We start from the raw sequence: 13,745 nt of genomic DNA, 5'->3' as shown, positions 1-13,745 counted from the left end.
TCTTTTTTGATGATGGTTCTCCACATCTGCCAGTTTCCTCGGGGATCCAATGCCTTATACTAGTGAAGTTAAATATTCGTTTATATAGTCTTGAGAGAAAGCAGCTCAACTTGAATTGACGATTTTAAAAAAAAATAGTCCTACTTACCTTTTGGGTTTTATATTCTCTCTGGTACAGATGCATAGTTGCTGTTTCCAAAATGTATTTTAAATCTGGTATCTGGCAATTTCAAGTAATATTCTGATCAGGTCTGTTTTACATTACATAATTGTAAAATTATCATATCACTAGAGTTTTCTGATAACATTTTTTACATGCCTCATAAAACTACCGAACTGTTGTGGCAGTTAAAGTGCTATCAAGGTACCACAAAGGTATAATACAGTGTTTCTCAATTTTCCTAATGCTGTGACCCCTTAATACAGTTCCTCATGTTGTGGTGACTACCAGCCATAAAATTATTTAATTGCTACTTCAGAACTGTAATTTTGCTACTGTTATGAATCGTAATGTAAATATCTGATATGCAGGATCTATTTTCACTCACTGGACCAAATTTGCCACAAGTACCTGATTTGCCCAAATTAGAATACTGGTGGTGTTGGGGGGGGGGGGGGGGTTGATTTTGTCATTTGGGAGTTGTAGTTGCTGGGATTTATAGTTCACTTATAATCAAAGAGCATTTTGAACTCCACCAAAGATGAAATCGAACCAAACTTGCCACACAGAACTCCCATCACCTACAGAAAGTACTGGAAGGGTTTGGTGGGCATTGACCTTGAACTTTGTGAGTCATTTCTAAAGTGTTTCTAAAATATTGTAAGTGTTCATTTAGTTAATATAAGGAGAGGAACAAATGATTCATTACTATTTCATTAAGTAATTGTGTGTGTGTATGTGTATGTGTGTGTGTGTGTGTGTGGGGGGGACTTCCGGGGTTCCTTTCTCAATCATTTTTAGAGCTATTGGGGTGAAACTTGCTACAATAATAGAACATAAATGCAAACTTGGTGATTAGAGGAAGTCCAGTCAACAGCTTGTTGTGTGGTTGTGGCAACCAACACAAACAAAATAGGCTGGCAATAGCCATAGAAGATAGTGATACTCTCAAAATGAACCAAAAATGATTTGTGCCTGATTCAAACACCTTGTTGTGTGGGTTACTTACGATGGAGATTGGAATTCTGCACAGCCCTAGTAAACATCATAGTTTCATAGAAGCATTGCTAAGTACATAATTATGCGATAAACAGATGCAAACATTCTCATCTTCTAAAACAATTATAATGCATCAAATGACTTGGGAATCTCCTCAAGTGTTTAAAATATGTTTGAAAGGTACTTTTCTTATAAAGGAAGATGATTCCATTCATGTAATGTATAAACATAGTGCATTTTCTGTTTTTGTGACTGTGTAAGATCATGAAAGAGGAATTCATCCAATGTATAATATAATTGTTACTTTGCTGGATCTGAAATCACACTAGAGATGCAAGAGTAGGCAAAGAGTGTGCATCCAATCCCTTCTTTTCAGTTTCAATCTGATCTGTGACCCAACTCTCTTGCCTAGTTATAATATAGCTGAAGTGGTCACCCTTGGGGGCCGGGTAGAAGTTCTCCCCTACTTTCAAAGGGGAGTTTTTCACCTACCCTATACTGTTTTAGCAGGGCAAATTGGGAGGTAAGGGCCAATAAATAGGTATATATACCCAGAAACAGCAAGCAAATCAAATTCGGTGCACAACCAAGGCATCCATTTGTGTAGGCCGGGAGCTGTAACCTACCTCTATGTTGTAAATAAAGGAGGGGAGAGCGAAAGCAAATGGCCTAGGAAATCAAAATATGACATTAATAATTCTAGGAGCAGAATTTCCTCACCAAGTGCATTGCTAAGTTCAATGCCATGGTCAAGTTCATTATGCATTCCAGGACCACATTGAGGGGAAGAATCATAGATATTAATTAGGTAACATTAATAAAGTTGCCCTTGGTTAACCCATTCATGTGTGTGAGTTCTTCGTTTGCAGGGGTTGTGCAGCAATCTGAAAACCTGTGGCTGCCTCCTGCAGATTTCCGGGGCTTGTCGTTTAATGAGATCCTGAACCTCTCTGGTTTAGCATTTGACAGGCTCCTCCATTGAACTACAAGCCCCAGAATTATGCAGGAGGCAGCCACAGGATTTCAGGTGGGATGCATACTCTTTGCCTACTCTTTTAACTCTAGTGTGATAAGTCAACCCATTGAGGCATGTGCTTTTGACATTATCCTTTGCCAATAAAATCCAAATAATGAAATGACTCAATGTTTATAGACTCCAGATTTTGTTTTTTGGGGGGAGGGGGGATTTTTTTTCCCTCCAGGATGAAATCCTGAAATGATCTGGCAAAACTGGATCACCAAAATTCCTGTGCAATTGAGCCCCCTCAGGAGGGACCTACCGGAAAGGTACGAAATGACCAAGCATAAAGAAAAGTTTAAAACGCCTGTTGTAATGAACTCTTCCCAGGAATAACAATGCAGCTTTTCAAGTTAGTAACATCCCAGATGAGCTTTCACCCCTGGGCGCAGAGCTTGGAAGGTTAATTAAAAGGGGGTGTAATAGAATCATAAAATCATAGCATATTAGAGTTGGAAGAGACCACATGGGCCATCTAGTCCAACCCCTTGCCATGCAGGGAAAACACAACCAAATTTCCTTACTTGGGACTAAGCTATATTGAACTGGTAGACTTCTAAATAGATCTTATATTTCATAGATAAGGCAGATGGAGTGATACTGGTACAGGCCTGGTGTAGGAAAATAGATTAGAAGACAACTTTTTAAAATGTGAGTTCTGGAGAAAAAAATGTATGAAGAAACCTAGTAGAACATTGTAAGAGAGTCAGAGCAGCATCCATAAAGTACAGAGTGCCCATTTCTTCCTCCATATTTGCAGATCCCTTGTGGATTCCTGGGACTCTTTAGGTCCTCCAAAGCTATTCCATGATGTCCTTGGGTCAGAAGAATAGCATAGAATTGCACCCAAGGATGTAGAGATGCCTATAAATTATTCTGGGGGAAATATTTTTTGGAGGCATTACTTTTAATGCTGCTTATAACACAGAGACCATAAATGGTTTTGGAGGTTAATATACTGAAACACATTCTCAACTTTCCCCAAAGCACATGAAAACAAACATATATTTTTGTAACACACTGGTTGGTCCTAATAATAAGTGATTTTTTATGGAAGATAAAACTGGACTCTGACTCAGACAGACTTACGTCACATCGGTTTGGTGACAAAGACTTCTATGCATATTTCCGGAATGTCTATCTCAGGAATGGTTAGCTCTTATGCACTGAGGCACACTGTTACAGTTTTACTCTTTAAAGCACCAGCAGGGTTGTGGCACTGTTGTTATTGTTACAAATTATTTGTTGCAGTTTTGCAAGAGAGAGCTGTCTCTATCAGAGTTAGGAAGAATTAAACTTTTGCAAAACCAACATGACCATGGCAGCCTCACTCCAACAATAACCCCATTACATTTTTCTGGAAATATCTGAGAATGTACTTTAGTGAAATGTGGGAAAACATCCTATCCACACTGTCTCTTTGTCCTGATTAATACTATGTCTTCTGACATTTTGGATGTTTTTAAAAATGCTCCAGTTTTTTTTCTCCCCAGTAGACACTGGAACCCATGCTGAAGCAGGTTATTTTAACTCACTTTGGAGTGGATTTTAGTCCTGTGTGAAAGGGCCTTAGGATACTGGGAGCAGGGCCGTAGCCAGAAATTTTTTTTTTTGGGAGGGGTTGAAAATTTCCGGGGGGGGGGGGGGGTTGAAACCTGCCTCCTAGCTCACGCTGAAGCAAAGAGCACAGCAGGGGGCAGAGCAGCCTTCAATAGCCTGCAGCTCCGCCCCTCTCAACCTCCTCCACCAAGTCTGGCCTCCTTAATGAGAGCATTCAACACCCACCCCCCCACCCCACTTGGTTGCTTCGCTATATCAGCTATTGCTGCAAGTAATGACAGTGTGAATAAATTGTCAATATTTGCTTGAGATAATGCTGGCAGTTCTGGAGGGTCTCTTAATTTTTTGCGTCTCATAGAGTTAGCATGGGGATTTGGTTAACCAGTTAAAATTCATGAGTAAACCAGGTTTTTTAGCCTGAAAAATTTGGGTGTGTGTGTGTGTGTGTGTGTGAACCCCTAACCCCCCTCCCCCCCAGCTACAGGCCTGACTGGGAGAATAGGGTTCAAACTTCCCCTTCTCCTTTAGCCATGGAAACCCACTAGGTCAGGGCTTCTTAAACCTTTTCCTCTCATGAACCCACTTTGGCAGAAAAGTTTTTCCATGACCCTAGCAATTTAGGTATATAAAATAGGTATACCATAAAGCATTTACTGATAATAAATTGTAAATATATTTATTTAAAAGGTTCCTTGGTAGACATAGAATTTTGCTATTTATGAAAGATGACAGCCAGTTTGCTTACTACTGAGATGGATTTGCTTGTGTATTTGTACACAAAGAATTGCATCTTGGCTGAATATTTGATACTGCAGGATACAGAGCAGATGGGAAATCAAACATTTTAACAATTTGGCGATCAGTCTGATATACGTAATTATTTTATTTCTTTGGTATACTTGTATAGCCACTTGATCTGCCACAAGACACATGAAACTGGAAATCCATTAAGCTGTATAAAAAAGCAGAACACAATTCAGCCTCATAAGGCTCCAGAGCGTTTCTTTGAACAGAAAACAGAATCCCACCCACTAGTTCCGTATCTCAGGCAAGGAACTTAATTAAACAGCAATGGGTGTTCACATCCGTCCCTCAAACAGCTGTGAGTGGGAAGACAGTAATGAGATTAAAAACAAATCTCACAATTAACCATGTGATTGATTTTTTTTTTAAAAAAGCTTATGTGGCAAACAGGATACAATCTCACAGTTCATAAACTGGGCAACTATCTCTCACCGGAAGGTAAATCTCTCGTATTACTTAAACTTTGTCCAAAAAGTGTTTGCATTTGCTTGGTTACAGAGCTGGCAGGAAGTTGGAAGGCAAAACCATTTGTGCCCTTCCGTCCACGGTGCATTTGAAAACACTGTTCAGGATGAGTCATAGGAATTCTGTGGTTTGTGTATCCTGAGTGGAGACAAGGCTACGGGTAATTATTGGACTTGTAAGGGGCTTGCAACCGGATTTTACTTTATAACTAAGTCACTGATTTGTTTCTGAAGGTCAATATTCTCCTGAATTATATTGGTCTCCCATTCTCTCTTTCTCTCAGGCAACTTTTATTATGGTACTTTCTGAATTTTCCTCTCCCCCCTCCCTCCCTCCCTCCCCGGTCACAGTAAGCATTTTTCTTACTTTTCTCTCCTATTTTTTCTTCACTCCAGTTGTAAGATTCTGAGTTGTATGATGCTATAGGAAAATTGCCAGATGTGTTGGAGACCCATCACCCCAAGGCAACAATTTTGTGATGGGCTTTGTAGTCCACCTCATATTGTGGGCCAAAAGTGAGTAAGACCTGAAAGATCTAAAGATAAAGGAAAAGGCAAATGTTTCTCCCTGACATTAAGTCCAGTTGTGTCCAACTCTGGGTGGTGGTGCTCATCTCCATTTTTAAGCTGAAGAGACAGCGTTGTTCGTAGATGCCTCCAAGGTCATGTGGCTGGCATGACTGCATGGAGCACCATTACCTTCCCACAGAAGCAGTACCTCTTGATATACTCACATGTTTTTGAACTGCTAGGTTGGCAGAAGCTGGGGCTAACAGTGGGAGCTCACCCTGCTACCCAGAATCGAACTGCCAACCTTTCGGTTAGCAAGTTCAGCAGCTCAGTGGTTTAACCCACTGTGCCACCAGGGGACCCTGAATGATCTAGTCCATCATATTCTCTCATACCTTTTTCTTTAATTCAGGAGATGTGATGGGGAAATTTCTTGTTATGGTCTTATTCCAGCTATTAGTGGAGCTGTGTCTAAGAGCCTCATATCATGCAGCAGATAAATCATTACTGCATCATATGTTAGAGTTTATTTTTATTAACAGCAAAATCAAGTCATGAATTCTTTTCCCAGTTCTGATGTGCTGTGATCTCTTGTGTAAGAGTTCAGTTGTAATCTTATGCCAGTTTTGGGTGATCAGGATAGTCGATATATGTGCTTTGCATAGGGAAATGTAGAGGAAGAAGAATTAGACTTTTCAGTGTGATTTCCTTTCAACTGATAAAGCAACTATAGGAAAAAAACAGGGTTCCTTCCCAGCTGGGGCTTGTCAGAGAAAGGAAAACCTTGGCCTTGTCTACACTGCCATGTAATCCATATTATTAAAGCAGATAATCCACATTGTCTACTCTGAACTGGATTATATGAGTCTAGATTGCTCATTGTTGATTGCTCTTTGTTCATTGTTGTCCACTTCCTTTTCCAGTCTTGTTCTTGATCTAGCACTATAACACCATGTTGTGTTGATGCTCTCATTTTGCTGATTTGGGTGGTTAGGAGTATCAGTGGGCATGCTCTGGGTGTGGCTTATGGTGTCCTTTGCTTCAAGAGAAGGAAACTTCAACTTGATTTACTTTTAACCAATCCCATCCCCCATGGAAAAAAATGATTGGCAGATGTCCCACCTGACGCTTGTCAGAGAAGTCAAGAAGGCAATACTTTGCTCACTGCCCCCATCCTGTCTCCTTTCCAGCAAAATAACTCAGTTCCCGAGTCTCTTATTCTTTTTCTGATACACGCATGCAGGGAAATGTAAGAATATTATAGTTAAATCAGCAATCTTCATCCTTCTTTCTGTTCCTGTAGCTAGAGCAGATGTGATTATCATCAGAGCAATTGTGATTTTAGCAGCTTCCTTTCATTTCCCAGTGATTAATCAAGTCTATACTGAATCAGACTGCTTTTAATTTATCTTTTTGTGGGTTAAAGATCTCTCTATGTGTATCAAACTAGGAAAAGGGTTGGGCTAGGGGTACATCTACAACTGTAGAATGAATGCAGTTTGACAATTATGAAAGTTGTACTTTGGCAAGGCCTTCAGCCTTCTCTGCCAAATAGTACTGATGTCTCACAAAACTACAACTCCTAGGTTTCCATAGCATCAAGCCATTCCACTTAAAGAGGTCTCAAACTACATTCATTCTACAGAGTAGTTACACCTTTGGAGGTCTCGCATTCATAGGTTTGTTGTAAATCGAAGATGACAGTTAATAATAACAAACAAGCAGCCTTCTGCCAGCATCAATGGGATCCACAAAGAGGAAAGAGGAAAATAATATTGCCACTTGTGATTGTTCCATAGCTTTCAATTTTAAATGAAGCTAATAAAAAGAATCCTGTTATTTTACTTAAGTTCTCTATACAGTTGTCGTTCAGGCACTTCTGACTATTTGTGACCTCATGGACCAGCCCACACCAGAGCTCCGTGTCGGCTGTTGCCACCCCTAGGTCCTTCAAAGTCAAACCAGTCACTTCAAGGATACCATCCATCCATCTTGGCCTTGGTCAGCCTCTCTTCCTTTTCCCTTCCATTTTCTCCAATATCATTGTCTTCTCCAAACCCTCCTATACAAGACAAGTTGAAATTATTGGTTGACAAGAATTACAAAGACCACTGCTGTTGCTGTTCTAAAGATGAAAGTGATACCAACAGTGGAGCTGATTTTGATAAATGTGACAAATTGTAGACTATGTTCAAATTTGGGAAAAAGCTGGAATGAGGTCTTCTGAATGAAAAGGTGAGATTTATTGTCAAAGGAAAATCCAGTATTGCCCATTCTGTCACTGTGATTACATATTCTGCCAAATACAAAGGAGGAAGGAAAATAAGGGAAAATAAATAAATGCTGGGGCAATGTTAGGATTAACTGTTTTTCCTCTTTGTGGATATTAGCCCACTTCTTTCATAAAAGTTTGTGCAAAAATAAAAACCAGTCCTAAAGGTGCTGTCACATTGTCTCTCTCCTTTTAATGTTTCAACAGACTAACATGACTATTTAATGAAAACTAAACAAATTCTAGGTGTGCAAGATAGTGAAAGAACAGTTATCGTATATACTTGAGTATAAGCCGAACTGAATATAAGCCGGGGCACCGAATTTTACCACAAAAAACTGGGAAAACATATTGACTTGAGTATAAGCCGAGGGCAGAAAATGCAGCAGGTACTGGTAAATTTCAAAATAAAAATAGATACCAATAAAATTAGATTAATTGTGGTATCAGTAGGTTAAATGTTTTTGACTATTTACATAAAACTGTAATTTAAGATAAGACTGTCCAAATCTGATCAAACCATTATTTTAACCTTCTTGAATATAAATGTGCTTACGTAGCTTTCCAATAATAATAAAAAGAGTAAAATAATAAATTTAATAAAAAACACTAATACATAGAGTAAAATAATGGAAATGTAATAACAACAGTAATAATAGAGTAAAATAATAAATATAATAATAATAATAATAATAATAATAATAAACTAATGGAAATATAATAATAAATAGTGTAAAATAAATGTGATAATAGCAATAATAATAGAGTAAAGTAATAAATCTAACAACAACAACAACAACAACAACAACAACAACAACGGAGTAAAATAATAAACTTTGACTTGTGTATAAGCAGAGGGGGGCTTTTTCAGCATAAAAATCAGCTTATACTTAAGTATATACAGTACTTTTGCTTTAAAAGAGGATTTTGACACCTCCCACAACCTTGATAGTTATCAGTCTTTTGTGTATCATGTTCTCCACCCACTCTAGTAGAAAAGACAAATATTTTTTATGCCATAGATTGTCATGTTTCTACGGGGATCATGCTGTGTATACTGCACCTTCAGAATTGGGACTGAGGGATTGCAACTCTAAATTTCTTGTAATCTAATAGCTTTTTTCCTCTCGGTCACTCCCTTGATCCTTGCCTTCTCCACTATAGGTAGCTCTTATGATATGCCTCCTTTAAGTCAGTATTTTTTACTATTCAGCACACAGGATGCCATCCTCAGTTAACTTCATTTTACTTTGTTTTTCTTCATCTGTAATGGAATGTAATTTAAAGAATCTTCTCTTTTACTTTTGACAGGTATAATAGGGGTTCTCAACTTCACAGGAAGTTTCTTAGATTGAATTTCTAGAATATAATAGAATAGCTTTCTTGTCATTGTGTTGTTGCACAACAAAATCAAATGCCTTCCCCAGTACACCTCACAAAACAACACACTCATCCCTCCGCACCCCATCCACCACTACACAGCCCCCAATGTCACATCAATGTGAAACCATGGAGTTCAACATAGCCACAGCTCTAGGATAAAAGCTATCTCTCAGTCTGTTTGTCCTTGCCTTTGTGACCTTGTACCATCTGCCAGGTGGCAATAATTAAAGAAAAAAGAATATGTCAGGTGAGATGGATCCCAAGATGCTCTGAGCTTTCTTAAGGTGGTGGGACCTTTAAAGTTCTTCCAAAGAGGGGAGAGGGCAACCAATGATTTTCTGTGCAGAAGTGGTGACCATTTGAAACACCTTCCTGTCTGCCACTGTGTAGTTACCAAACCACACACAGATACAGTAGGCTAGGACACTCTCTATAGCACAGCGGTAGAAAGTCACCAGAAGTTTTTCATTCAGCTGTCAGTTCCTTAGAAGTCTCAGTTAGTACAATCTCTGCTGGGCTCTCTTAACCAATATTGTCGTATGAGTATCCCAGGTCAGATTCTCCTTAACAGTAGAACACCCAAGAACTTAAAACTGGCCACCTGCTCCACTTGGTCTCCATTTATGACCAAAGGCTGAATTACTAGTGTGTTCTTCCTATAGTCCACTATGAGCTCCTTGGTCTTATTGATGTTAAGAACCAGATTGTTGTTCCTGCACCACAAGAGCAGCTGATCCACCTCATTGTGATAAGCAGACTCATCTCATTCAGAGATAACTATCATCATGGTTGTATCATCTGCAAATTTGGTAATGATATTGCTATGGTGGATGGGGGTAGAATCATGTGTACAAAGAGTTAAGCAGAGAACTCAACACACTGCCCTGTGGCATCCCTGTGTTGAGAGTGAGAGCCGGCAAAGTATGATTATCCAATCTAACCTGCTGGGAACATCCAGACAAGAAGTCCATAATCCAGGAACAGATTGAAAATGACAATCCATGAGTTTAGACACCAGCCTATGTGGGAGGATTGTGTTAAACACTCAACGAAAGTCTGCAAAAAGCATCCTCACATAGTTCCTCCATTGTTCCAGGTTGGTAAGAGCAGTGTGGAGCATGTTGGCTATGATACCTTTATCGGTTATCTCTATATGCAAACTGAGGTTTGTCCAATATATGTGGAAGACAAGACATGATATGCCCAGACCAGTTTTTCAAGGCACTTCATGATGATGAAAGTGAGCGCTATAGGCCTGTAGTCCTGAAAATTACCAGTAAGGAACTTCTTTGGTACCAGAACAATGACAAAGGCCTTCAAACAAGATGGAGCAACAGACTAAGATAAAGACTGGTTAAAAATCACAGTAAAAATACCGGTCAATTGCTCAACACAGTCTTTAAGTACCCAACCAGAAATGCCATCTGGTTCACTGGCCTTCCTAGTATTTGCAGCCTTCAAAACATGCCTTACCTCATATTCTTCCACAGTGAGGTGGGAGCTGCAACTGCCCAGTGGCTGAATTCCAACTACCACTGTTGGGCTTACTTCAAAGCGGGCAAAAAAGTGATTCAACTCCTCTACCAATGAGGTGTCCCCCTCAGCAGGAATGTCATTGTTTGATTTATAGTTAGAAATTTGTTGAATCCCCTGCTACACTTGCCTCGCGTTGTTACTGTGGAAATCATCTTTGACTTTCCTCTTTTACTCCATCTTGCCCTTCCGGATGCCTTTCTTAAGACTTGCTCTGGCAGCACTGTATTTCACCTCATCACCAGACCTGAAAGCATATTTTCTGCCATGCTAAAGTCACTGGACTTCCTTGGTCATCCAGGGTTTCTGGTAATGATAAATCCAGATGTATTTGTCCACAGAATTGTATAGAATTTAAAATTTATTAATAGTTTAAAATTCTGTACAAAAGCAATAGCTTGTAAGAGGGTTGAACGGGACTCAGCGAATGCCTGTGCAGTATTTGACATAGTTCAGAACAGCTGCAGTATGTTCTTCCAGGTCTGGATGATAAAAGATGCCCAAGTTTGTCTTCTCAAAGCAATCCTGAAGTTGTTGGGAAGCACTTTTAAACAAGGATTTCACAGTCTTTGTTTTTGGCAGGGCCTGTTTCCTGAGTGGAAGTTACGTTGGTGCCAAGAACAATGACAAATGATCTGACTGCCCCAAGTGTGGTAATTGTATGACCCTGTAGCCTTGTTTAATGTTGGCACATACTTTGTCCAGTGTGTTAGCTCCCCTGGTGCCACACTTAACATGCTGATAGAATTTAGGGAGCACTACTTTCAAGTCAGCATGGTATATCTGAGCAGTGTATCTGACCATGTTTTCAGCCTTACTCAGGCTGCTTCTGGCCTGAGTAAGGAAATGAAGGCAAACAGCCCCCAGAGATGGCATTGGTGCATTTCCTTCTCTAATGGAATGACCCTTGACTTATCCATGGGTCAGCTCAATTCCTAGAATTTTGGCCCCAAAGTTATACATCAAGTAAGCACACAGTATGTGTCCTATCTTACTTTCAGGAACAGAGTGCACCATTGGACTTAGATATGGCCAACTAATTCAATTTTCACTATTTTAAATGGTATTAATCTAATTTTAATGTTTTACTTATTATCTAACTGTTGTTTTACCTGTTTGTATATGGAGGGCATCAAATTGTTGCCAACCACCCTGAGTCTCCCTCTGGGGGTAGAGAAGGGCAGGGTACAAATATTTGAAATAAAAAATAAATAAATAACTGGTCAGAACAGGAACTAATGCCTTTCCTACAAGATACAAGGTGCTTTAGAAGGGCACCATGGTGCTTGAAGTACTCAGTTCCAATGTTCCTTTTGTGCTACAGGTTAGTTTGTGTGCTGAATTTGGACCCACCACATCCTTTCATGTGGTCTGTGGGGCCCGGACACATTTCAGCACTTAGGATTTTTATATTGGGACAGAGGTGTTAATTACAGCTATCTGGCCCAGAGTCTTTGGAAACTCCTACTGATTTTCCAGTCTAGGTTTGAAACACTTTTTTGAAGCAACCTTTTCACTAGTGTTGTTTGAGGCACTTATAATTGGTGGGAATGGACATTCTGCTTTCAACATTTTAGCATGTAAATGTTAAGCTTCATCAATACATGCTGAACAAAGAACTTATATTTTGCCTCCATATAAAACAGCATGAATAAAGCTACAATTCTCCTAAATTCTTGCAGTTAAGTAATCCAATTGGCTTTAAAAGTAGTGTATGAAAGCATTACATAATCTGTAACCACAGATCATATCAGTACAACAATAAAGGTGTTTGACACATACTGCTTTTAATACTATTTCCTAGATATATAGTATAGTATGAATTTTTTAAATAATGAGACTCGAGGTTCAGCAGAGTGAACAGTGATGTGTCATAACAATAATTTTGTTTCCTGTTGGTTTTCACATTTTGCAGATTGCCACAAGACATCACTCTGGGCTTTCCACATTACTATCTAGCACTGCAGGAGGCAAATGGTGCACTAGAGCATCTGCTAGAGAAGGCAGAGACATTTGGCAGCCATAAGTGTAGTGGAAGCTGAACAGTCAATAGGAACCCACAGACTACTTTTGAAGCTAGTTGGGAAATTCCAGCATTTTGCAGCTGTCACACTCCTGATGGGGGCCAAGAAATCTGAACATGACAGCTTTTTCTATGAGTTGCAATTTTTCCAACCATTTTTCAAAGTACTTCCAGCTTTTACAACAGAGTTGGAAATATACTAGTCTTCTAGATGTTGTTGGCTCTTACTTTCTATCACACGTCCACATTAGTACTGCTAGCTAGTTCTGATGTGACATGAAATCAAATATCAACTGAAGAGTAAAACATTTACCATCTCTGTGTTAAGGGACAATTGTGGACTCTTTTCTTGCATGTTTTTGCTTTTATTGGTGTATTTACTGCATTTATATACTGCTTTTCTCACCTCTGAGGGGTCTCAAAGCGTTGTACATCAAGTAATGGAAAGATTCAATGCCAACATATATACAAACCAAAGCATAATTACTAAAATGATAACATAACTATAAATCAAACCATTAAAATCATATTAAACATAGAACATAAACAGACATTTAAAACATAGAATTAAAACAATTAAAACCTTTCCCTTTCAGTTTATGGAAGTATCGGTCTCCAACTGATGACATATGCAGGAGACAAGCATTTATTATTCAGCTCTTTATAAATCCAAGACAATTTCAATAGGGTCAAATGCCATCATGTTGTAGAAATATCCTTTCAAATAATATAATATAAAAATATACCTTTCCCCATTGCTCCAATTTCATGTTGGAGTCAAAATTCTGATCCCATCTAATCACACAATCTTTAATTTGTTCATTTTGTAATTCTAATTTCAGTAATGTTTTATAGATTTTAAAATTAGGTGCTCATCATTGCAACATAATTTAATCTCAAATTCAGCCTTCCTGTTTTTAAAGACATAAAGTTTCTTTTCTAGTTAAAGTTTTCTAGCAGTTATATCGCTACCAAAACATGTCATATCCATTTGGTGGTAATTCTCCTTGAGTAAACTC

At 38.9% G+C, this 13,745-nt stretch overlaps 1 long non-coding RNA gene across 2 annotated transcripts; it reads left to right on the top strand.

The window, feature by feature from the left end:
* The first annotated feature begins 4,939 nt into the window (after window positions 1-4,939).
* Window positions 4,940-13,053, top strand: LOC137096430 (uncharacterized). 2 transcript variants are annotated; one of them, XR_010909464.1, is made up of 3 exons: window positions 4,940-4,979; window positions 11,286-11,356; window positions 12,619-13,053. It is a non-coding gene; the product is annotated as an uncharacterized lncRNA (long non-coding RNA). The 2 variants fall into 2 exon arrangements; XR_010909465.1 differs by having other exon boundaries at window positions 11,286-11,362.
* Window positions 13,054-13,745: the final 692 nt, after the last annotated feature.

This window comes from Anolis sagrei, chromosome 2, assembly GCF_037176765.1.
Source record: "Anolis sagrei isolate rAnoSag1 chromosome 2, rAnoSag1.mat, whole genome shotgun sequence".
NCBI lineage: Eukaryota > Metazoa > Chordata > Lepidosauria > Squamata > Dactyloidae > Anolis > Anolis sagrei.
Note: the sequence above shows the minus strand (reverse complement) of the source record. Positions and strands in the feature narration are given on the sequence as shown.